The sequence below is a fragment of the Felis catus genome, chromosome F1, assembly GCF_018350175.1.
Source record: "Felis catus isolate Fca126 chromosome F1, F.catus_Fca126_mat1.0, whole genome shotgun sequence".
In the NCBI taxonomy this organism is placed as follows: Eukaryota; Metazoa; Chordata; class Mammalia; order Carnivora; family Felidae; genus Felis; species Felis catus.
In genome coordinates this window covers 18,900,024-18,926,566 of record NC_058384.1, presented here as the reverse complement: position 1 = coordinate 18,926,566, position 26,543 = coordinate 18,900,024, and the positions used below count along the sequence as shown (strand labels likewise).

Here is a 26,543-nt window from a genome sequence, read left to right as displayed (position 1 = left end):
GAGCAACAGTGTCGGGAGGGGGTTGTTATCTTATATCAAGTACTCAAGTAATAGGTATATTCGGGCAAAGACTCGATGCAAGTGAAATGGGAACATTAAGAGGGCATTTGGAGGAATAAAGCATGTCAGGCTGAGGAAGTAGAGCGGGCAGGCATAAGCCTGCTTTGCCAGCAAGAGGAACGGCACAGAGGCTGGTGTGGCAGCAGGGCCACGAGGGAGTGAGGGCACAGGAGAGCATGAGGTCAGATAGGTAGAGGACAACCAGATTCTGTAAGAACCACGAGGCATGAGCTTGACCTGAGTACAACGTTATGCTGGAGTAGGTTTGCTAAGGCTGCTCTGTTGAGAAGAGAATCTATCTAGAATGCCAAGGGTGGAGGAAAGATGAGGTCAGAGGTCAGAGGTCAGAAAATGGACTGGGTAAAAAATGACACCGCCTTGGACTAGGGAGGTCACTGTGGGGATGGTGAACGATCGTCCAAATCTCTCCATAGATCATAGGTGGAGCTGTCAATGTCTACCAAGGCCTTGGCTGGGAGCATAAGGGAAAAAGGAGTTGGCCATGCTCTAGAATTCGGTACTTTTTTTTAATGTTTATTTGTTTTTGAGACAGAGAGAGTACGAGCAAGGGAGGGGCAGAGAGAGAGGGAGACACAGAATCCAAAGCAGTCTCCAGGCTCTGAGCTGTCAGCACAGAGCCCGACACGGGGCTTGAACTCATGATCTGCAAAATCATGACCTGAGCCGAAGTTGGACGCTTAACCCACTGAGCCATCGAGGAGCCCCAGCACATTTTATTTTTAAAGAAGACACCTTTCGATCTCTTTCCTGCCCTTCTTTCATATGTCATCATCAACAGAGTCATTTTGGGATATGCCTGAATCCCAAATTGCTCAGCCTAAATACAATTTTCAGAGTTAGAATGCTAAGAAGCCCTTTTTACCCTGAAAATGCTGTCCTTTTTTTTTTTTTTTTTTTTTTGCATCTCCACGGAGGAAAGATGAGAGAAAGCACTTCAGCTGGAACATGACGGAGGCCACATGGAGACAAGGGAAATCCAGATCAGAAGCTAACAGTAAGGAAAAATGAGAAGGAGTCCTTAAAAGAGCCCTCAATTCCGATCTGCCTGGGACATCTGGGGGAGGGCTGGGCGGTTCTCCAGTGTCCTCTCCTCTCTGTGATGCGGGCCTCAGAAGGAGCTGGTGATCAAAATTATCAGCTAATCCTCCTCCTTCTCCAGAGCAAGCTGGGCTCATGCTGTGCAAAGTTGCCCTTAAAAAGTCAAACAAAAGCTGCTCCAGTACATGTGGCCAGAGTTGGAAATGCAAACCACCACCCGGCTGCAAATAGATCATTCATTGATTTTCCTCAAGTTTGGCCTACAACTGCTGTCTGTCAGAGAATTATCATGCTGCCAAGTTTAAAAGTTTATTACGTTGACCCTACGAGAGCAATAGGGTATAAGGGTGGGGGACCTTTACATTCGCTTACCCCACCTCCACCCCCATCTTGCGATGAGCAAAATATCTAAGGGTGTTTTTTTTTTCCCTAAAGTATTACCTCAGGGATGAAAACAGGATACAACATCCATGTCTGTGTGAAGCTTGTACATATGGCGTGTGACTCCGTATCTACAAGAGTGCATTTCTCCAGGATTAGCACGGGAGATGTCAACAGGAGGGAGGACAGAGAGAAGAAAATACAATTCGTCTTTCTTGTGACTCTTAGAATCTCCAATTGCCCAACTGCCATTTTGCAGGACTAGCCTGAGCCCATGACACCGAGGTCACTCCTCTTGCTAAAAGGTATACTTTCGTTTCACAATTGTTGGACCACGAGCACCTAGTATGTGTCAGGAGGGACTGGGGGTACAGTGAGGGACGAAGAAACAGCTTCCCCAGGATCACGGACTCTCTTCCGGCATTCTGGGACTGGTCTATGCTCCTATACTTTCCTTGACCGCCCTTTATTTATTTCCTGAAGTTTATTCTATTTATTTTGAGAGAGGGGGTGCAAGTAGGGGAGGGGCAGAGAGAGAAGGAGAGAGAGAATCCCAAGCAGGTTCCTCGCTGGCAGCACAGAGCCCTACCTGGGGCTCGAACCCATGAACCATGAGATCATGACCTGAGCAGAAGCCAAGAGTCCCATGCTCAACGGGATGAGCCACCCAAGAGCCCCTTCTTGCCCATCCTTTGAACCGAGTAGGCCCGACCCTGCCATTCTTGGAGGACTTTCCTCCTCATTCCCAAGGTTCCCGAGCTCCCACATTTTCCCTGTTGCCCATCCAGCAACGCGGCCCCCATTTACAAACCTGAGCTCCAGACCTGCACGTGTGTGCGCACACACACAACACACAGAGATGTGGTCATTACTGTGCTCATTAAAAGATGAAATCGGCACCTCGTGCTGTCGGCAACAAGGAAAACAATACAGAGTCTGAGGCACATTCATTCTGCTTCCCCCTCCAGTTTCACTGCTCGGAGTAAGAAGCATTAACAGCTTAGTGCAGGTCTTAACGTCCTCCAATCCATGCTCGTCTAAATCTGTATGTAAGTCTGTTTCTATACGTATACATTTCTATATCTCTATATACATTTTCCACAGACATCTTAATTTCAGTGCATCTTAGATTTAGACGTTAGACCCAATTTTCTATGCACCTTACTTCATGTTTGCTTTGCTTTGAACTGAAAACAAGCAAGTTTCCCAACTCATCAATCGACGCCCCCCACCACCACCACCACCAAATCACCATACTCCTATCCATCCTTTTCTCCCCTAATAGTGACTGTTCTAAATGCCCATCTGGTCTGCTTAACATCTTCCATTGGCTTCTCATTGCTCACATGAGAGGGTCTGAGTGCCTTTCCCTTACATGCAAGGGCCTTTAGGATCTGGCTTCAATCTCTCTTGTTTTGGTCACACCTTACACTCCATCACTGCCCCTCATCCAACAGCTTATTCCCCATCCTATTCAGCTCTGCCCCGGGCAGAGCCCATGCTTTCTGCTCCTTTGCATATGCCAGGCCCTCTTCCTGGGTGGGGGTATGCATTAGCCAGCTAAGCCCGCTATAACAAAATATCACAGACTGGGCGGCTTAAACAACAGAAACTTATTTTCTCCCAGTTCTGGAGGCTGGGAATCTGAGACCATGGTGCGAGGGAGAGGGAGAGGGAGAGGGAGAGGGAGAGGGAGAGGGAGAGGGAGAGGGAGAGGGAGAGGGAGAGGGAGAGGGAGAGGGAGAGGGAGAGGGAGAGGGAGAGGGAGAGGGAGAGGGAGAGGGAGAGGGAGAGGGAGAGGGAGAGGGAGAGGGAGAGGGAGAGGGAGAGGGAGAGGGAGAGGGAGAGGGAGAGGGAGAGGGAGAGGGAGAGGGAGAGGGAGAGGGAGAGGGAGAGGGAGAGGGAGAGGGAGAGGGAGAGGGAGAGGGAGAGGGAGAGGGAGAGGGAGAGGGAGAGGGAGAGGGAGAGGGAGAGGGAGAGGGAGAGGGAGAGGGAGAGGGAGAGGGAGAGGGAGAGGGAGAGGGAGAGGGAGAGGGAGAGGGAGAGGGAGAGGGAGAGGGAGAGGGAGAGGGAGAGGGAGAGGGAGAGGGAGAGGGAGAGGGAGAGGGAGAGGGAGAGGGAGAGGGAGAGGGAGAGGGAGAGGGAGAGGGAGAGGGAGAGGGAGAGGGAGAGGGAGAGGGAGAGGGAGAGGGAGAGAGGGAGAGGGAGAGGGAGAGGGAGAGGGAGAGGGAGAGGGAGAGGGAGATCTTTTCTCTCTTCCTTTTCTTAGGACACAGCTCTATGGCATTGGGGCTCCACCCTATGACTTCATTTCATCTTAGTTACCTGCTAAGGATCCTATCTTCAGATATAGTCACATTGCGTTTAGGGCTTCAACATATGAATTGGGAAAAGATTTTCCTCCTTTTTAATTTTTTAAAAAAATATTTATTATTTTTGAGAGAGAGAGCAAGCAGGGGAGGGGCAGAGAGAGAGGGAGACACAGAAGCTGAAGCAGGTTCCAGGCTCTGAGCTGTCAGCACAGGGCCCGACACGGGGCTCGAACTCACGGACTGTGAGATCATGACCTGAGCTGAAGTCGGCCACTTAACTGACTGAGCCACCCAGACGCCCCAGATTTTCCTTCTTCTCAGCACAGAAGTTAAGAGCGGGTGCTTTGATCTAGACTGCCTGGGTCTGAACCCTCCTTCTACCATTTAGTCTCTGAGTGACACTGAGCAGGATACTTAACCTATTGGTGTTTTAGACAGAGCAGGATCAGAATCAACTGAAGGGATTACTAAAACACAGGCTACAAAGCCCACCCAACTGTTTCTCAGTCAGTAGGTCTGGGGTGGGGACTGAGAACCTGCATTTCTTTTCTTTTTTTTTTTTTTTAAGTTTATTGAGTTTGAGAGAGAGAGAGAACAAGCAGGGGAGGGGCAGTGAGAAGGAGACAGAATCCCATGCAAGCTTCCATCAACGCGCAGCCCGACGGGAGGCTCGAACTCAAGAATCGCAAGATCACAACCTGAGCTGAAGTCAAACCAACCGAGCCACACAGGCGCCCTGAAGAACCTGCATTTTTAACAAGGTCCCTAGTGATGACACCACTGCCTGGGAGGCACCGCATTCGGAGAACCACTTCCCTACCACAAACTGGTAGGGAATTTGTGCTAATATTAACACCTACCTCCTAAGTTTGTCATTGGGATGACTAGATGGGTTACAAAGAGTTCAGAGCAGCGCCTCTTTATGCTAATTGTCCAATGAATGTTTGCGGTCACTATTATCCTTTGCCTGGCAAAAGGTACGTTTGTCATCACTCATATTAAATTTCGCATTTGCTGAAAAGCTTCCTGGTCGAATGATATTTCCTGGTCGAATCTGTAGTCTCACACCTCTATTTTCCCTACCCCATTACAGAACTTACCACATGAAATTGTAACTACTTGTGCCCTACACGAAAGCCCATGTCTTCCATGGACTGAACTGCTTGAGGTTGGGAACTCTGTATTATTTCCCTTTGATTTCCCAGGATTTGCGGGACAGAGAGCAGCTGCCCAATGACTATGCTCCGGTTGAAGAAACCAGTGCAGAGTGCCCCGCATCTGTGAGTGTGCACACAGGGTGGGCCGGACCCGGGTTGTCCTTTAGATGCTCACCTAAACTCTAACAGATGCGGTCTCCTCCTCTGGCAGTGGTTCTCAATTAGATCACCTTCTACACCAAGCACCTGGGCCCCTCCCCAGACCAATCAGTGCAGCGTCTCCAGGTCTAGGGCCTGGGCACTAAGTTTTCCAAGCTCATCAGGTGATTCTAATGCATATCTAGGGCGGAAAACAACTGGGCTAGGAGAATGCAATCTGTTAAAATGTGCATCTCCTGCAACATTAGCAGTCTTCTACTCCGGACCATACATTTGTTTCTCTTATCCCAATATAAATTGCCAGCTTTGAACAGTTTTGAAAAGGGGTAAATAGAGAAATTAGCATTTGTAGAGCACTTTACAGTGTTCAAAGCACTTTCGTACTCAGTGTGTCATCAAAATCTTAAAATAACCCAGTGAGGAAGGTATCATTATTCTTTACAAATGCTTTGAGGCAACAGCCCAGGGAGGGGGATATACACCAAACCCTCTTAAAAGAAGCAACAAATCAGCAAAATGCCATCTGCCTGGTTTTTTGCTCTTGGCCTATCTGTTACCAACAATGCTACCTACAGGCCATCTTTGCTACTCGTCCAGGACTTGGATTCCAAGCATTTTTCTCCACTTGGCTCTTGGCATATCGGGTTCTATGGCTGGTCGATGACTTCTGCTTTGCCCCTTGGCATCCCTAGGTAGGCTCGGCTCTTTGCCAACTGCTTTCCAAGAACTGACTCCCTCTTGCTCGCAGGCACTGGTGTTGGTTTGACTCCACTATGCCCACTGAGAGCATCCCACAATTTCCCCAATCTTAACCATAGTTAAGGAAACTTCGGTCCGGAGGAACTCAGTGGCCTGCCTAGATGCACACAGTCAGTGAATGGCAGAGCTGGGATTCAAACCCAGATGAAGTAAGAAACAACTTAGGAGGGCTAAATGCTTTAAGGTAAGAATGGACAGGGAAGAGGGACAAGGGCGCGACGAGGAAAGAGAAGGCATTGAGCATGTGCTATGCCCAACACAAGTCTGCCCAGGGCCACTTCTGAGCTTGTGAGCAGAAGACTGGACTACAGAATAGTACCACTGCTGTTTTAAAATGGGTGAAAGCGGGGCGCCTGGGTGGCGCAGTCGGTTAAGCGTCCGACTTCAGCCAGGTCACAATCTCGCGGTCCGTGAGTTCGAGCCCCGCGTCAGGCTCTGGGCTGATGGCTCGGAGCCTGGAGCCTGTTTCCGGTTCTGTGTCTCCCTCTCTCTCTGCCCCTCCCCTGTTCATGCTCTGTCTCTCTCTGTCCCAAAAATAAAAAAATAAAAACATAAAAAATAAAAAATAAATAAAATGGGTGAAAGGAGTCCAAGGGTAAAAAAAATAAAAAGTCAAGTTAGTCTGATGCCCATCATAATAAAAGAATCACAGTTACACAATAAGGCTAACTTTACTGAATGCTTATTTTCATAGAGCTGGTAAGTCCTTAAATAAGAAAATACCATCAGCCTAGAAGTAAATATAGTACAGAGACGGGTGAAAAGCAGAAAGAAAAAAACCGTTAAGGTGTACTGGCAACACCTTTTCCGCTACAAAATCAAGAACAGGGTAAAAACAGAGAAAGTAGCGAAAACATAAACATAAAAATAAATAAAACCACATGGGATAAAGCTGTTGTGGAACGTGGTACCCGCAGGAGATTCCAGAACATTGCTCCTTTGGGGGACGGATGCCATAGTCCTCCTACATTGTGTTTCGGGAAGTGTCACGTAATTTAAAATTTAATAAAATGACAGTGTCACATAGAGGGCCTTCACGGGCCATGAACTGAGTTACTGCGTTTTGTTAGGGTGGAAAAAAAAAGGGGGGCGGGGGGAATATTAGAGGCCCAGCGTTCTTGGTAAGGGTGAGTGCTATTCCTTACAACCTGTTGGAGTCAGTCTTGCATGCGTGTGAGGGTGCCGTCAGCAAGTGAATTTCATTCCATATGGTGGCAACACAAAAAAGCATGGAAACTAATGATGTAAAGGGATATTTAAAGACATGAAAAAGGGTTTAGAAAAATAAAACAGTCACAATAGTCTGCTAAATAGGCTGGAATTTAAATCTCCAAAAAAAGTAGTTTGCTCATCAAAGATGTCCCTCCGGTACATTGTTTTATTTCAGGGATGTGGCGGCGACCCAAAAATATTTTTGGAAGTACCTCCAAAACCCGAAGCACATTCTTGTAAATATAATTAACAGTGGCAAATATTTGTCCTTGGAGGGAATAATTTATGTTTAGATTAAAAGTCAGAGCCAAATATGATGAATAACAAAGACTGTGAAGATGAGTTGGGAAAACCTTGGGCTGTAAGCCTCCTCGAGGATGGGGAGCATTTCTTTTATTTTATACGTTCGGGTCCTGCCATACTGCTTGATGTAGAATAAGTGACCAGCAGGCGTTTGATGAGCGGGAAATATTTTGCTATGAGACCCAGAAAGTAATATTTTAAGAAGAATATCCAAAAATACTCTGATTAGTAGGGCATCATTGGAGAAAGCGTTAAGCCTGTCAAGGAGACTATAGGCCAATTCTGGGTCAACTCTTATTGGGTAATGCGGGTCTTGACGTACATGCTTCACACCCTCGCAAGTGTAGGCGTGAGCGCACCTGCGCGTGCGCGCGTACACACACACACACACACACACACACACACACACACACACCGCTTTATAGTCCTACCTTTTCTATTCATATGCAAATATGTGCAAGGCATCCCTATATGTATGGAAAGAAAGTTAAATCTTCTTAGTCATGGGTAGCTGTTCAGGAGAGAGGGAGAAATGAAGGCTTATTAAAATCAAAAGGGGATAGAAAGAGATTTGATACACTAAATGGTTAGACACAAGGTTTTGCCTGCAAATTAAGAATGTGTCTCATTCCCCCAAAAAAAGAAAGAAAGAAAAAAAGAATGTATCTCATCCCTAGTTGCTGATACCAGGAAAATGGGCATTTCTCATCTTTGTGATCCTGTCCATTCACACGTTGGGTATCGTGGGCAAGTGGAGTCCAAGTGGAGTCCAGGACCTCTGTCCAGACCTGGCTTCTCAGAAGCATATTACTGGTGGAAAGAACCCCACTACGTATCCTCCTCAAGTCGTGGGTGTCAAAATAATGGGAAGTAAGCTATTCTGTTAATGGAAAGAAGTAAGACTGAGATCATATTACAGAGGGAGATTTTTAGGGTATTGGGAGGACCAGAAAATCTGTTTTCCTATAAGTTACCTTAAACATATTATTGAGGAGGGGCACCTGAGTGGCTCAGTTGGGTTAAGTGGCCGACTTCGGCTCAGGATATAACCTCATGATTTGTGAGTTCAAGCCCCACGTCAGGCTCTGTGCTTTTTCAGATTCTGTTTCCCTCTCTGCCCCTCCCCTGCTCACACTCTGTCTCTCTCTTTCTCAAAAATAAATAAACATTAAAAAATGTTATTGGAGAAAACAAAATAAAAAAAACTGCCCATGCCTCTCCTATTGAATACTGCCAGGACATAAATAACACCAGCGTTACCCCTTTTAACATGATACAAACAGTAAGATCCACAGCGAAACATCTCCTAAATGTCATTAGCTTCTTCTTCACTTGCTGGTCTCAGTCTGGTCCTAACACCAGCATTTCTATTGTGACAAGAGCGTGCCAAAGTCCAGGACCACGGGAAGAATGGACTGGGAAGAATGGGACCCCAGTTACAGGTGCGGCTTTCGCCAATAACTAGCTCTGTGACCTTGAACAAGTTAGCCCTGAGCTTTGGTTACCTCCTGAATAAAACGGGGTGACTGGAATGACCACAGGTGAGGTGACTGGGTCTCCTTCCATCACTGGCAGGCTAATACTTTTTAAATACAGTTTCACCATGTGATGCGAAAGACAAGCCTAGAACAACCCAATTCTATAAATGGACCCAACAATGTCTGCTGAAAAGACCTTTCCTCTGTTAAGGGCACATGCTGGACATGGCAAGGTTCTCACAGTTAAATCCTACTTGAGGGATGCTTGAGTGGCAAGGCTCAAGTTCAAGAAGGACACACTTTTAATCCTTCTCCATGAAGAGAGACAGAAATAAAGATTTTGTAAAGTTGCCCAACAAGGGGAAAACTAAGAATTTCATGCAATTATATGGTTCCCGAAGGTTCTACTAATTGAATTACCATAGGCTCTTGTTGGGCATTCCTGACCATGTCCCCTATAATTCCATTAGTATTACCTCTGTGGATCCTATAAAGGCCATTAACATAAGGCAGATATTTGCTTTCAATACGATAACACAGATGATTTTGTCTAATTGTCTCCCTAATCCCTCCCCCTCACAGCCTGGGAAATCACTTGCAGTTGCTCAAATCCAGGCATTTGTTATTGCTGATCAAAACAGCTTTGGAAACATGACAGTGTTACTGAGGAGATGTGGCTCCTTCCCTTCACCCACCACATGCTCTTGTCTTCCAAAAGGATGAAATGAACATTTGTACTGACATCCCTACCCTGGAACCATAGAGAGGAAGGAGAAAAGTGCACAGAGCCTGTCCTAGACCTCGCTACACCACCTGGGAACACAGGCCTGGTCTCATGAGCAGCTGATGCCTCACAACCCAAGTGGGTTTCCTCTTCCAAGGTTCTTCTAGCCCACATCAGCCGTGGTTTGCTATTTGCTGGGCAGTTACCTCCACTGGAACAGGCCCATCCGGCTGCCCCTGTAGGCTGGCTCTTACCGTCCAGTCAAATCTGTTATTCTTGGGCTCCTCGATCTTGAATATTCCTAAATCTGGTCTTTTTTTTAAGTTATTCGGGGTCTTTGCTTTTGTACCTTGTTTTTGACTACCTGATTACTCATTCATTTCTACATGCTGGCTCTGCAGGGCAAAACCTGATTTCTTTTGCCCTTGCTCATTGCTCCAATGAGATATTTATAGGAAGGCTTGGGTAAAATAAGTTTTAGTGTTCTCTGAATTACATTTATTCATGTTCCACTAGCCCACCACTATAAATAATCCAAAGTTGAACACAGGGTCAGCCCATGGTCAGTGTAGTATAAAACTTGGAAATCAGTTGTACCAGGGAGATGACTGATGTCCTTAATAAGAATAGAGCTTGGGTGGGCTCATTTCCTCTCCACAAATACACACACACACACACACACACACACACACACACACACACACAGAGGCAGTGTAGCAAGGGGAAAAAAATAAGTTAAGACTGAGTTTGGAACCAGACGGCTTTCACAGTGGGTCTCTGTAATCTCACTTATATTTCTGCAACTCATTTCCCTCTTAGACTAATCCTTTGCTAATTACCAGACCCATCCACCCACAGCCTAAGTGGGCATGCACAAGTACGTACAGAGGCATGATAACATGTACAGCTGGCTGTCAATGAAGGACTTCAGGTCTCTGATCTTAGTGCTAAAGGTTTATCCTTCCCATGTTAAAGGAGGTTCAAATCAAAACACTCTTAACTTTATGAGATTGGTGAGAAACCTCCATCAAAGATGGGAAGTAATGACAGGAAATGAGACCCCTATTATCTCTGCTTATAGCAGAGCAATTATTGGAATAATTGTTCCACTAGTGATCACGAATCCCACACTTAAACTTGTTTCTCCATTATTTTCATTATTCCAATTGATCGATGACACTTTAAAACCTATTTCAAAGAAATATGGTCTTTCATTATAATATTTTATTTTTTAATGTAAGATTAAAGCAAGCTATGTATCAAAGAACATATAAGAAGAAATGAATATTTTATGTAACAGAGAAAATAGATCTGATCTTCACAAGGGCTATTCACTATAAATTTCTAGTAACAAAATATGCAGCTGGACAACTGAAAATGTTTTGTGTTTCTAATCTAGGTTTCTTCTGTATACATTATAGGTGAAAGACACATGAATCAAGTGAACCAGCTTTGGAAAGGGACCTGCCAGACCATTAAGTCCTACATCCCCAAGGGCTACTGTACTTTGTTCCCATCCTCATACTCTCCAGAGTTTTATCCACTTTCACTTCAAATGTCTTAAGCAATGCATTTCCTGGAGGAAAAGGTCGGGGTAACGGTGGTTGCTGTTAGAAAGCCTTCCTGACATAAGCCTTGGCTGCTCTTTGAAATTCAGCCCAGAAATGCTCTATGTGCAAATTACTACTCGTTCAATTAGGACACAAGTTCTGATAGGACTCTTAGCGATAAGACTCTGGATTAGTAAACTAGTGCTCTGTGGCAAAGAAGCAAATGGAAATATTATACTCTCCTAAAGGGATAATGCTCTCTGGCCACATAACAACACCACCGGGACCCTCTGCCATATTAAGATGTTGGATCTTCTCTGGACTGTTGAGTGAAACGTTGGGCTTTTGCTCATTGGCTTGGGATGATATCATAACATTCATGGGCCAAGCAACTGTGTTAAACTCTGAATCACCTCACTTAATCTTCACCACAGCCCTGTGAGAGACACAGTGGTCGACAACATTTTCTATATGAAGAAGCTTGGCTCTGTTAAGTGACTCACTCATGATCACATCACTAGTAGAGCCCAGAACTGAAACCAAGCCATCTGACCTGACCCAAGAGTCTGTTCTAACCACACCCTGGGTCCAAGCAGACAGACTGGTCCCCCAAAGCACACTTCCTATCCCATGAAACTGTAGTTCATTAGTGAAGGAGGAACCATCAGATGGTCTGGTCTGCCTATAGCTGCTTCAAAGGGGATCCACATGCTTTTCCTGACTGACTCCCACTAGGGGAAGAAAGAGGAGAGAACAGGAGCCTGCCAACCTCGACAGATGGTGTGTAGGCTGTTCTGGAGATGGGAAGAGAGAGATTTTTGCTGGCTGACAAAGAACAAGGGAAAAAGATTGGAGAGAAGTGTGACATAAGCAGAAAGAGCTAAACTTGAATTTGAAATACATGTGGTAGAGAAGATTGAGGGATAGAGACTGATCTAGGAGACAGATGGGTAAATAGACTTAAAAGGACATTATTTTAAATGCCACATAACTCCAGTCTAGGGAGAAAAAGTGAGTGAGGAGATACAATCAGAAATGAGAGAAGTAAACTCCTCTCCATAGTGTTTCTGTAGTCTTTCAATGGATGGATTCAAAAGACCTGTGACTTGTTCCTCCACCTGCCAAGCAGTTAAAGATCCATATTCATGTCCAAAGGAAACTTTCCCTAGTCATTCTAGTTTGGAGTCAGCCTCACAGAGGAGAAGATGGGAACATTCTGAGGAAGCTTAGAATTGTATCAGTCCTATTCATTGTCAGCTGAGTTCCAGAAAGGGGACATTAAAATGGAATGGAATTTCTGTTCAGTTGAAACTTATGGGTAAACCACCTGTTACCAAGCTTCAAGGAACCCTCCCGAATCTTGGCTGAGGGAACACTGATGGTGAGTGATCAGTGTCCCACATACTTTCTTTTTGTTTTCTCTCACAAGCCTGGCGTAGGTTATTTATGCACATGACTTAACATTAAGATGGTTTATTCATGAGATTGCCTTAGGAGACAGGAGACAGACAACCCGCTTTTGTGAGGGTCTCTCTGGAGATTGGCAGTTACACAATGTATTGTTACTCCGTCAGGCTCTATGAGGACAAAACATCACAATGTAGAGGCCTCTGTTGAAAATAATGATCTGTGCTGTGTAGGTCCCAATTTGAGAAGCATTTATACTGATAAAGTTACTTGAAGAAAAAAAGCCCAGATTCTTCAGCACCAGACAGGGCAGGTCTGTGTTAAGGAGGAGAGATCAGTGTCTTTGTCTGTTGGATCTTCAACAAGCCTGCAGGTAATTTACCATCCAGAAGGTAATTTACCATTGTTGGCTGTGGTTCGTCTCTGGAAGACATCAGGAGCAACCAAATGAATCATTCTGCCGTCTCTCAACACCATTCACTGTGGACAGGTGCTTGACCAGAGGCGGAGCGGTCTTGGATCCTGTTCTGGGAGGTGTGGTTACTAAAGAACATGATTACCAAATGGACCTTGTGAGAGAACTCCATGGCAGAAAATCTTGCTGACTACATCATAAGAAAATTACTTTTTTCAGGTACCTTTTTTTCAGCTTCCTTAATAGCAGCCTTTGGTCATTTGTTTGGATTTGTGGAATCAAATCTAACTGGGGCCTATTGCTTTCAATTAAGGTCACATAATGTATAACTGCAATTCTTAATTTGCATTAAGACTCTTAAAACGTTTTGTCCCAGTTAGGACTGCACTAAAGACATCAGTTGTGTCTGTCCTGTGTCCTGTGTCCGCCTTTTTCACCTCCCCCAAATTCTTCCGAGCTACAGATTTCCCTATAATTAATTGGTGCTGTGTCCTGAGTTAGCTTAATTGAAAGCATCACATTAATAAAACTTAGAAAAGGACGTCTTATAAAGGTATGTGTCAAGAGGGTGAGTTTTTTTTTTAATTTTTTTTTCAACGTTTTTTATTTATTTTTGGGACAGAGAGAGACAGAGCATGAACGGGGGAGGGGCAGAGAGAGAGGGAGACACAGAATCGGAAACAGGCTCCAGGCTCCGAGCCATCAGCCCAGAGCCTGACGCGGGGCTCGAACTCATGGACCGCGAGATCGTGACCTGGCTGAAGTCGGACGCTTAACCGACTGCGCCACCCAGGCGCCCCTAAAGAGGGTGAGTTTTATTGCAAACGTATACAATGCAGTTTCTGCTTTTACAAAAAAGAACTCTCAGCAAAGATAGGTGTGAGTTTATTTTCCATAAACAATTACTGAGTTCTTAACCTATAGAGCTCTGGGATTAAGCATAAATGTAAACTATGGTACATTCTCTAAGCTCTTAGGGAGCCTACCATGGGATAAAGCATGCATAGCGTGGAAGTTAAGAGGTGATATAACAGTTAAATAGGTTTCAGTGCACCTGGGTGGCTCCGTCAGTTGAGCGTCTGACTCTTGATTTTGGCTCAGGTCATGATCTCATGGTTCATGAGTTCGAGCTCCCTGTTGGGCTCTGTGCTGACATAGCACAGAGCCTGCTTGGGATTCTCTCCCCATCTCTCTGTTCCTGCCCCATTCGTGCTCTCTCAATCTCTCTCAAAAATAAATAAATAAATATTTTCAAAAAAGACTTAAATAGGTCTCAAGGAGCTATTAAACAAAATACATTAATTTCCCACTGTGGCGAAAATTCTCCCGATAACCATATAACCACTTTCCCACCTTCTTGTGGACTTTGCTCAAATGTTATCTTGTCATTGGGCCTTGCCCTAACTCTCCCATGTAATTGTGCAACCCTCCTCGACTGTTCCAATCTCCCCTGCTCTATTTTTTTTCTCACAGCACTTACTATCTTCTAGCAAAAAATACCACTCACTTATTCATAATGACTCTTGCTTATTTCGTCTCCTCCCACAAAAATATAAGCTCCATAAGGGCTGGGATATTATTTTCTGTCTATTTTGTTCACTGCTCTATCTCTGGCTCCTAGAAAATGCCTGGCGCCTTGGAGAAGCTCAATAAATATTCGTTGCTCTTGTTATATGAGCTTGGAATTGAACTAGATAGGATGAATACGAACCTCAAGAAGGTACAGTAACTGCTGTAAGGAACTCACAAAATGATACTAACAACAAAGATAAAAAATAATACAGCCACAAAGATAGTTATTCATCGAGCAATTTTTATGGGCCTGTCGCTGTGCTAAGTTCATTATTTCACTATTTCATTTATTTTTCAACAATAATCCTTTTAGACAGATATTATCTCCATTGTATTGGTAAGAAAACAAAGGCTCAGAAAATGTAAATCATTGGTCCCAGATAACGCAGCAAGAAAGTGTTTGTGTGGAATTTCTGTTCAAGTCTCTCCCTCTCCCTCTCCCTCCCTCCCTCCCTCTCTCTCTCTCTCTCTCTCTCTCTCTCTCTCTCTCTCTCTCTCCAAATTCATGATTTATCTTATTCTTTTAATTATGGAACTTTCCCAAACGTATACGAAAGTGGAAAGAATGTTATGAACCCCTCTGTACCCCCACAGCCACTCAGCTTCAACCAATAATGATAAATCTACAGCCAGCCTTCCCAGAGTTTGTGATCTTAAGCACTTGCTATATGATCAAATAAAAGGAATAGAATTTGTATTCCTCTGAGAAGAGTGGGGCTCTCCACATGGGAGTGCTTAGAAAAGCCCTCACAAGGTCTGCTTTAGTTAAACTAACCCCCACACTCCTCGTCCTCCTCGTCCTCCTGCTCCTCACGGTTGATTATCCAGGCTTCACGTGAAGCCCGCAGGATTGAAATGCTCAGTCCCTGCTCTGGTCCTGATCCTGTGCTCGGCACGTCTGAGACCTGATCCAAAGGAAAATTATATTGAGAAGACTTACTTTGGTGAGTGTATGTGCTCAGTTTGGGAGGGAGGTATTTTCCACTAAGCTCATTAACTGCCAAGGGGCTTCAGGATCCACAGGAATAAGTTCAGAAGGAGAGACCTTGGAAGACCAGCTCTTTTGATGGGCTCCTGGGCCTGGTGCCTGATGGCAGGTCAGCAGCCTGGATGCACAAAAAGCCTGGGTGGCTCAGTCGGTTGAGTATCTGACTCTTGATAACAAACCTGCCTAAATTTCAGCTTCCTGATCTTAAAGGGGGCAACTGAATAGTCTACAATTTGTAGAGTGTCTAAAAGGATGCTTGGCAAGTGTCAGTTCTTTGGAAATTGGGTTGGGAAATTCTCCGCCGTTATCCTGTGACACTTCTCCAGCTTTCATTAATAAAGGAGAGTCCAAGTTCCCCAGTGGGATATGTCTATAACTAGTATTATTCACATTTTTACAAAGAAGGAAATTAAAGTAACCAAAAACTCCTGGCTGGATTGTAAGTTCCAGTGACCCACATCCCACCTGCATTTTGGAAGAGATCCAGGATCTGGGAGCCAAGATGTTTCTTTCTCAATTCCCTCTCACTCCCCAGGACCATGACTTTGACCTCCTGTTATCTCCTCATTAACACCTTTGAAGGAACTGACAGGAAAGCTCTACTCGTCCTACATACGTACACATATATGTACCTACATACCGATTTATGCCTTGCCACAATGCAGGTCTCATTAGTCTCCCTCCTCTTTTTGAATTAAGACTAGGAAGCCGAGGGCCAAAGAGGTGAAGTAAATTGGAACTGTGTCACCCAGCCCAGCTTGCCCCTTCAGGGACTCCTTCAACGGTCAGGTACATGAAGGGGTTGAGACCAGGCTAGCCTGACAAGGACCAGGCGATTGCATTTCGTATGAAGGTGTCAGCAGGATGGCCAGATCTTCAGCCCAGTCCGTTATTTGGTAGGCACAGGATTCTGCACCTAATTGCTCTCCATGAATCATCCTTGTCAGGTTGTTTTGCTAAGCATATTTTGTGTTTAAGTACAGCAAAATCTTTCAGAGGTTCAGGCGGTCATTATAATAAATTCTCTGATGAATAAGGGGCAATGATCCCAGGCCCTCACGCAGGAAGAGAATCCTGAGGCACTGAGAGGTAGCTGGAGCTGTCATTCCTCCCTGGCAGAAATTCCCAGAACCTTCGCTACTGCAGGAGAGGCTGTCTGATAGAGCAGACAGCTCTTGAGGCTCACTGCCTGGGTTCAGATCCTAGTCAACTATTTTCAAACTCTGTGATCTTAAGCCTCTCAGTGTCTCAGTTTCATCCTCAGTGAAATGGGGATAAAGTGTCTGACTCATAGGGTTATTTTGAGAAGTAAATAAGGTAATACATATTCAAAAATGCAGAACAGTACCTGGTGAATATTAAATGCTTAACCAATGATGGCTATTATAACCAACACTTCTCCGGACGATAAGATCTTCCCACGGTCAGTGGTTCCCCCACTAATGTGGTGCCACACGAATGTTACACATTCTGTCCTTGGGAAATCTGATAATAGTGTATCTCCCTTGTCCAGTAGATGCTGCCCATCCCCCCATGACAATGGTTTCCGTATGGAATTCACCCAAACTGCATAGGTTTCTCGCCATAAAGTTAAATGATTAAAAATGTCAAGGTCGAGACATATTGGAAATATTTGTCTAAATAAAGTGAAAGTGTATGTTTCTTTATCACAAAACATTTCGGAACCTCTAGCCTGCTAAGTGAATTATAAACCTCCAATGGTATAGGAGAGGGCAGGTGGGAAGAAGAGAACCATGACCCCACCTCTTCCAAGCACAGACCTTATTTCCTTCATGACACCCATTAACTGCTTAAGGGACGCGAATGTTCGGCCAGACTGAACTGGGTGACATTTTATTCGGTTTGCCTTAAAATGGTGTTTCTCAAAGGGTGGTCTTTAGATCATCTGCTTATTAAAACACAGTCTTCTGAATTTTATACAAGACCTATAGAATCAGACTCTCCGAAGGAGGAACTGAAGATTCTGCATTTTAACAAGCTCCCCAGGTGCACATTAAATTTTGAGAACCACTGCATTAAAGAAAACACTTTCCTGATTTTGGAATTCTATACATTTGAAATCCTGAATACGAAATTTTTCGCAACAGGAAGGATACTTGTTAACCTCCCAGAAGCCTGTATTTTATTTAATGAAAAGTGGATGCTGTGGGGGTAGATGGTGAGGTTGTTTAATTGAATAAACATTAAAAAATTTTCCCTGTGCTAGATAGAAGGCTCAGATCCTGGCTACAAAATGTTTACAGTCTACACCTAAGAAGAGAACCAGGGACACTGCTCAGTTTCTCAGCTGCAGTCACCTGAGCGGTCAAGTTCACGTGGGATACAGGGGGCTCATTCTGGGAATCAAAGTAGGGAGTAGAAGAATTAATTTCTCTTCTAAGTGGTTCAGTCACCAATCAACCACCAAGATACTGTTTTGATTTTTTTGTTTGTTTTGGTTTTGATATCCAGAAAGAAATGCAGTAAAAAAACAGGACAAAGAAGTCAGATGAAGCAAAGGAGGAGCGTAGGAAGTAGGGGAGGGGAACCTAATAGCTAGATGAATTATGGGAAGAGGAAAAAAAAGAAAACCCAACCCTGCTGACTCTGTTCAGTTTAAGGTGAGAAATAACAGGATTAGAATGTCAAATTGCTGAGAGTTGCAGACCTGAACCATAAACCTTCTCTAAGCTGTTCAGCTTTTTCCCTCTGCAGTCACTAATTAAATATGGCCTTGAAATAAATAATAAAATGAAATGAAATGAAATGAAATAAAGTAAAATAAAATAAAATAAAATAAAATAAAATAAAATAAAATAAAATAAAATAAAATAAAAAACTAAAAGCCAAAGGCTTTTTTTGAGTCAAATAGAAAGCATGTCATTAGCCTGTGATGGAGATGGGTCCCTGGCTGACCTACACTAGGAGCCAAAAGTGGAGGAATCTACGGGAGGGACATCAAGCTAAGAGAGAGCTTGTCTCCATCTTAAACTTTTCGTGATCACTTTCTAGTTCACACGCAACTTCTGTAGTATCGTATTTTCATATGTAATCTCGTTGTCCTAAATGGCAGTAACGGGGACTATGCGGGCGTCCCCTTTTAGTGTGACCAGAGGATGCTAAAGGCTGCTATCAGGAGTCCGAAAAGCATCCGTGGGTCCAGCAGGAGAAATGACCAGGCAAATTTCACCAGATCAGGGTGGCTGAACAATTCAGTGTCCCTTGCACTATTCTCCCTGTTTTGTCCAGAGAATATCTTTAAAAACTGTTCACCTTCTTGCACATACAGCTTGCTCTTCAGGTAGGTTCCTAAGTCTGTCTGCTCTTGCTCGCTTCATGAAAACACAGTGTGTGTTCCAAGCTTGGCGGTTGGTATCTTTATGATAAAATATCCGACTCTAGCACCTGAGGCCACATGGAGTCCATTTGTCATTTCACTCTCCTCTCCTGTGTGGAACGGGTCTGCCACCAAATAAGGATTTAACCGACTAAAGCCCTAACAGAGATATCACCGGCCCTGTGTTCTTTGGTTGTTTGCCTGAGCAAAATCTATCATTACTCTATATGCATACGGCATGTGTCAACTGTTTTAAAATTAGCCAATTTTCCTAAGCATAAAAATGGATTTTTGTCATATCACATGAACCATATATCACAGAAACAAACCAGTTTTTGTTGTGCCTTTTTTTTTCTTTTCAAAATGCATTAAGTCTTTTTAAGTCACTGCCAAATCCATTTTGCTCACTGCATTTGTGAGATACATTTAAAGAGACCAAGCAGAGGCAAAAAAAAAAAAAAAAAAAAAAAAGACCAAGACAAACCCAAAAACTCCATGCAGTGCTGTCACCTGGAAAGAAATCTAGTTCATTACCAAACCGACCACACCTAGGAGGCTGCACTGCTTCACCTGCTTTTAACTAATAAATAGGACCTTTGTATGCTGCCCTGCACTGAAAGTTTGGGATAGGGCAAAAATGGTAAAAACAAAAACAAGATGGTTAGGAAAAAGAGCTGTCGTTTACTGAGTACTCTGCATGCACCGAACATTACAGGAAGTGCTAATTCTCCATCATTTCATTTCAGACTCAAAATAATCCTGTGACACGAGTTTTACTGCATCCATTTTACAGATATGGGAACTGAGGCTTGTGTGGTTACCTTGGCACAGTGCATAGCTAACACATAGCAGAGCCTGCCAGACATGTGAACCCAAGTGAATCATCCCGGGGCCAGAATCTCTAGATGCCTAGATCATCTCACATGTGAGTGAAAGCCCATCAGACTCCCAGAGACGTAATACTGAGACATCGGGAGGCCGTCTATGGCAACTCCTGCATTCCAGACTTCTCCTAATGAAGGCTACATGGGCGTCAGTGTGGATTCTGCCGCCTCGGGTTTCTCTCAGTCCCCACTTAGCTGTGGGAGAGGAGGCAGGAGAGACAGGGTTTCCTGTGTGTGCCCATCACCAGCACCAAGCCCTGCTTTTAAGGACTGTGGGTGAGAGCAGGCCTTCTTTGGGCATAACGCCCCCAACATCGCGAAGATTAGGAGTAATGCAGCATAGGTCCTGAACAGGCAGCTGTCTGTATGGCTCCCTCTGAGGGGCCTACAAATTCCTCTCAAAAGGGAAAAAACACAAGTCTCCTACTTGGGTTAAAATATGTGAATTTGTCTTCAGAAGTGCTCGAGTGTTAATTGAGAGGGCAGCACATTGCATCATTATTAGTCATTAATACTTCAGGACAAATTAGTTGATCAGGTTACTGAGAGGCGTGGAGGCCCTGAGGGAAAGACATCATTTTGATGGAGGCGGTGGGGAGTTGCCCAGAGGGCTGACGGGGCTGCTGCAGGGGCTAAGAAGCTGGCAGCAGCAGGCACTGGCATTGGAAGGGACAATGGGTGGGGGCAGGGAGGGGGAGGGTCGCCAGTACTGCTGCTACCACCCCCACCCCATCCCACACACAACCGCCCTCCGACCCGCCCTTGTCCCTTGGGAGATTACGGGCTTGCACTTCCAGGCACGGGTCTTGAGAAAGGTACTAGCCACGGCAGGCTCCCGGCAAGGCTCCCCGCCTGCACCTCTGCAACCGGGGGGCTTGTAATGCAGCCTTTTGCCTCTAGGGGTCTCCAGTGCCCCGAGGCTTCGGGAGGATGTTGACCTTGCTCCGTTATCCCGCAGGGCTCAAATCCCAAAGGACAAAGATCGCGGAAAGGGAAAGAGGCGCGTGCAGGGAGCCCCCAGGACCCCACTCCCCGCCGGAAGGCTGCTCACCCATCTCCCCTGCTCCTGCCTGATGGCTTATTTATAGCACATGCTAAATGGCTGAACACCAGTGAGGGGGAGGCAGAAATTTTCTTACTGAGTGCCTAAGCATTTCCATACCTCTAAGGGTATTCCAAGGACTTCCTTCCACAACCCCACCCCACACTCTCCCAGTAAGCCCCATCTCCAGGCCACCAGACCTCAGCTGAGCAGGAATCCTCCACACTTCCTCAGCCCAGCAGCCTGGTGCCCAGGACATTCGCTGCCTCCTGATCACCAAGGTCTTGCCACTGAGGCTGGATGGACCCTGATGGCCAGTCCCTCCCTGAGGTTAGGGATGAGGAGGGCAAGGGGCTGTGAGGGAGGACCTCGGCCTGGGTCCCAGGAGACCTCAGTGCACTAGAAAGCAGAGTCATTGGAGGTCAGAGGGTCCAGAGAGAGTTTTTCTGTAAAATCTCACCACTGAGAGGAGTATTGGGAAAAGTAAAACACAAACAAAAGACCAAAAAACCAAACAACAACGACGACAAAAAAAAACCCAAAAACAAAACAAAACCAAAAAAACGTTGACAGAGAGAGGCAGTATCACTCCTAATCCATGCTTGCAGAGGCTACAGGTTTGTGGCTATACTCTGGCTTTCTAACCCATCCTATGACTTGAGTTTGAAGCCCCACTCCACAACTCACTAGCTGTGAGATCTTGGATAATTGACTTAACCTCTCTGTACTTATTTTTTCTCATCTGCCAAATGGGAATAATATCTACTTTGTAGGGATTTGTTAAACTGAACTTACGGCCAGTGATACCGTGACTAGCACTGTGCCTGACTCAAAGCAGACATTTTATTTCTACACGTCGAATTTCATGCACCTTCAATCCAGAACAAGAATGAACAACAGTCATTAGTCAATTCACAGGTGTTTGGGGGCTGGTGAGAGTTTCCTATTTTAAAATCAATTTCAATATGTCACCCATTATTTTACATGAATCACCAAGTCTTGCTTTTTAAAGGAATTCTGTAGTGCAGTGGTTTGCAGTGTACCATGAACAGACTTTAGGTTCTAAGGAGGTTCCTCAAGGACCACATGCAGATGAGAAAAGACAAGTGACAGGTGACAGGTGAGGGAGCTCCAGGTCCCCAGACCTGCTCCAGTCAGGGAAGTCTACTCATCTGCTTCATCTATTGGGGTTCTGGGTAAGGGTTTATTTGATTAGACTCGTCTCCTTTTTTAAAGGTTAAAAACCACTGCTATTATGTCCTTGCATAATTCAGGGAAAACTTTTCCTCCAAGCCTAGGGACTCGATTCATTTTATTTGTTTTAAAATTGCCTGCTCTTTTGAAAATGGAACGACGTCTGTATTCAGAAACACAGGTACTTGAAATATTCAGCCTGCACATACAAAATACCCCCGATGTGTAAGGCATTGCACTTGAAACTTGCAAGCATTTTGAATGTGTAGTAACTCTCTTGGCTTGCCCCACAAATCCCCTAGTGCTTCCAGTCCACTCCTGATTTAGCCCAGACCTTGGAACAGATACCCTTACCTTGACCACAAATGTGCCCTTTTCCCCGGACACGACCTAAGACCGTGATCACTTTGTAAAGCCCAATGTGGAAGAGCATGAGCTCTGGGACCTGACAGACCTGGGTTCAAAACTAGGCTCTGCCACTTCCAAGTGGTGTGACCTTGGATTAGCTCTTTAATCTCTCTGAACTTTAATGTCCTCATCTACAAACAGAAGAGAACAACTCTTCTCAGAGGGGTGTAGGATGATTAAATGAGACAATGCCTGGAAAGCACTTAGCATGCTGCCTGGCATACGGTACTATTGCCCGGAAGTTCCTGACTCACTGGCATCTAACAGCATATACTACCTGACTCCCACTGACCGCAGCTAAATGCCATCATTGCTCTCCACGAAAGTCAAAGTCTGATGAGCTTTAATACTTCAGGACACAAACACAGTAGCTGCCATTTTTGAGTGCCCATTGTGTAGCAGACACTTTGCTGATATTTTTCAATCCTCTTCAATCATCATGATACTTGTGCAGATAAGGGGTTACTGTCTCCACTGCACTAGATGGGGATACTGAAGCTCAGAGGGGTTATGAAATGTATCTGAGCTCAAACAGCTAGTGAGTGGCCAAGATTACATTGAGGCCCAAGTTTGCCTGACCCAGAAATCAGGGGCCTTTCCTCCCCACCTTGCTGACCCTTGGAGCTTTCCTGTGCAAAAGGTAGAGGGCATGGTGCAGGGGTCAAGAGCCCTGGGTCTCAATGGCAACTCCTCTGTTCTTTGTCCTCTTTATTTTTCAGTCTGTAAACAGGAATGATATTTACTTCATAAAGGCAGTAATAAAAATTAGGGACACTGGGTGGCTCGGTCAGCTAAGCGTCTCTTGGTTTCTGCTCAGGTTTGTGAGTTCAAGCCCCGCATCAGGCTCTGCACTGTCAGTGAGGAACCTGCTTGGGATTCTCTCTCTCTCCCTCTCTCTCTGCCCTTCCCCCACTCGCTCTCTCAAAATAAATAAATTAAAAAAATTAAATACAACAATATAAGTAAAAACAAGCCTGGTACAATGTTTGTCATAGAGTAGGCTTTGGATGCACATTAAATAGGTATGAACTTGCCCCACCAATTTTTTTAGCATTATGAGAAATATTCATAGAGAAGATATATGTGTATATATGTAGTGTGTTATATATAAATATATATGTGTGTTTGTGTATATACATGTGTATACATATACGTGTGGATATACGTAAAACACATATGAAAAACTGTAACACAAACTACCACCCAGGTGAGGAAACAAAGCACCCCCCACCCTGCATGCCCCTCCCTGATCCAATTCCCTTTTCTCCCGCCAGTCCAAGTCACTTCTCGTCTTGTTAAAAAATAATTTTCTTTTCCCCTTTTGCTCATGCCTCTAGGTTGTCTCCAGCCTTTTCGCTGTGCCTGTGCCTGTCACTTCACTAAGGTTCTGAGTGATACGTCATTCACAGGAGAGAAGTGAAATAAAGTGGTTCAGCAGAGCGGGGATGCGTGTGTGTGTGTGTGTGTGTGTGTGTGTGTGTGTCCCTGCACCTTCTACCTTTCTGGGGAGCAGCAAACCAGACACCTTGTGAGATATGTTTTAAACCAAAAGAACAGAAGGGACAGGTGGACTGATGGCAGAGGTTTGGGGAACAGTTGGACAATTTGTCGCTCCCCAGGACCACTCAGGACTGAGTGCCTACCACCAGCAGTGGACATCACAGCAGCTAGAGCCTGGATTACAAACAGCATACAACTTCTTTTCTCCTGATCCTTCCCCACCCTAGGATTTCTAACTTCCTCAATTGACAATCAGGTTTCAATTTAAATGTGTTCCCTCCTTGGGGCTCTGGGTGGCTCAGTTGGTTGAACGTCCGACTTCGGCTCACGTCATGATCTCGTGGTTTGTGAGTTTGAGCCCCATGTCGGGCTCTGTGCTGACAGCTTGGAGCCTGGAGCCTGCTTGGGATTCTGTGTCTCCCTCTCTCTGCCCCTCCCCCACTCATGCTCTGTCTCCCTCTCTCAAAAATAAATATTAAAAAAATAAAAAATGTTCCCTCCTTGAAGAGACCCTCCCTGACCACCACCTCACTCACTCTCTTATAATACTCCATTTTAATAATCTTCATTACCAACACATGAAATGATCTCATTTATTTGTTTGTATGTCTATTTTTTCTGGATACCATAGTAAGAAACAATATAGGTTCAGAATCGAAACTGGGTTAGAACACGAAATACCCCCTTTACTAACCGTGTGACCTTGGATGAATTGTTTAACCTCGCTGGGCCTCCAAGTCATCATCTATGAAATGGGAATGTAGGACTTATCGAAATGAGAATTATAGGATCCTTAGGTGAAGTAAACGAGTTAATGTATGTCAAGCTTTCAGCAATGCCTGACACATAAGTGCTATTCAACTGTTAGCTATTATCAGCAATCTTAATAATAATCATTATTACGATTCTTACCCTATCTTCCCCCTGGAAGGTGAGCAACTTGCTGGCAGAGATTTTGTCTGTTGTTCTCTGTGGAATCCCCAGTGCCTAAGAAGAATACGTGGCACATATACCTAATAATATACTAAATAAGTATTTTCTGAGAAATACGTCTTTGAAAGCCAATCCCAACCGTACCTTTAAGTGCAGGAGATGGCCACATAAACAACTCATGATAGTGCGGTGGGTACAGCACAAAAAGACAGGCTGAGTGAAATGTGTACAAGTACAGAAGAGGAGGGAATTAATTCTTTCTCAGAATCTCAGGGAGGTGTCCACAGAAGAGATCATCTTGACACAGTCTTGAAGGTCTGAAACCCTGGAGAAGCAGGACAGGTCAGGGGACGGTCCTGCAGGAGAACCACAGCTACACCTAACGGTCCTGTCTGTCGTTTCAGGCAGCTGGAGTGCTAAGCGGGGCGTGGACAGAGGCATGGGGAGACTGCTAGGCCGGCTTGTGAAGTATCTCCTGTTTGTCATGTGAAGACATTAGGGTCTTACCCTGACTGTAGTGGGGATCACTGGAGGATTACAATAAAGGGAGAAGCGTACTCAAGTTTACCATCTTGAAAGTTTGCCCTAGCTGTAGGGAAGAGACGGGACTGGCTAGGCTTTCAGAGACGAAACAGGGAGACAGAGCATTGGAAAACTCCAAATGAGAAGGAATGAGAGCCTGACAAAAGAGTGGGGGGGGTGAGGGTGGAGGGAAGGGAGGCTTTGAGAAACCAGTAGGAGGTAGACCTTGTCAGGCCTCCGGGATTGATTGGATGTGGGTGGCTTTGTGAGAGGAAGTAGAACCCAGGACAACCTGTATTTCTTAATTATGCCTCTGGGGGTTTGGGTGAGCCTTTAGCCAAAGCAGGGAATTTAGAGAGGGGACTCATTTTATGTGTGAAATTTGTACATAGTGAGTTCACCTTTGGACATTTTAATCTTGGCAATATCAAAGCGAAGACCTTTGGTAGGAAAGGAGGTTGACATGTGTTGAGCATCAACCATGTTCCTGGAACTGTGTTTGGAACCTTATGTAATTTGTCCTGTCTAACATTTAGAACAACACTTTGAGAGATGCAGCATTATTACTTTTTATTTTCTAGATGATGAAACGGAGGCTCGGAGAGGTAATAAACCCTACTTTACATGGTTAACCATGAAGAACAGTTAGTAGACCAGTTTGACTAAGCAAGACTGAATGAAGTGCATACAAGAGAAGGATTAGAAAGTAAAGTAATAAAGGTAGTTTGGGGACAGATCGTGGAAAACTTTGAAAGGAAAATCAGAGAACTGGGTGAGAGAAAGCTTGGAAAATACTTCGTAAACTATAAAATGCTGAGCAATTTGTGGAGTGCGAGTTGTCGCCAAACCACACTGCAATTAAAAATAATAAGGGGCGCCTGGGTGGCACAGTCGGTTAAGCGTCCGACTTCAGCCAGGTCACGATCTCGCGGTCCGTGAGTTCGAGCCCCGCGTCCGGCTCTGGGCTGATGGCTCAGAGCCTGGAGCCTGTTTCCGATTCTGTGTCTCCCTCTCTCTCTGCCCCTCCCCCGTTCATGCTCTGTCTCTCTCTGTCCCAAAAATAAATAAACGTTGAAAAAAAATTTAAAAAAATAATAATAAAATAATAACAACGAAGGGCGCCCGGGTGGCTCAGTTGGTTGAGCATCCGACTTCAGCTCGGGTCATGATCTCACAGTTTGTGGGTT

The 26,543-nt window shown here is 45.0% G+C and overlaps 1 protein-coding gene and 1 long non-coding RNA gene across 5 annotated transcripts in view; one reads left to right on the top strand and one right to left on the bottom strand.

The window, feature by feature from the left end:
• Positions 1-26,543, bottom strand: part of BRINP2 (BMP/retinoic acid inducible neural specific 2) — a 122,638-nt gene that overhangs the window by 89,749 nt on the left and 6,346 nt on the right. The gene's annotated exons all lie outside the window — the stretch shown is intronic.
• LOC123382811 lies at positions 12,411-25,494 on the top strand. Of its 2 annotated transcripts, XR_006591818.1 has the most exons (4): positions 12,411-12,535; positions 12,795-13,195; positions 19,620-19,798; positions 23,739-25,494. It is a non-coding gene; the product is annotated as an uncharacterized LOC123382811 (long non-coding RNA). The 2 variants fall into 2 exon arrangements; XR_006591817.1 differs by having other exon boundaries at positions 12,424-13,195.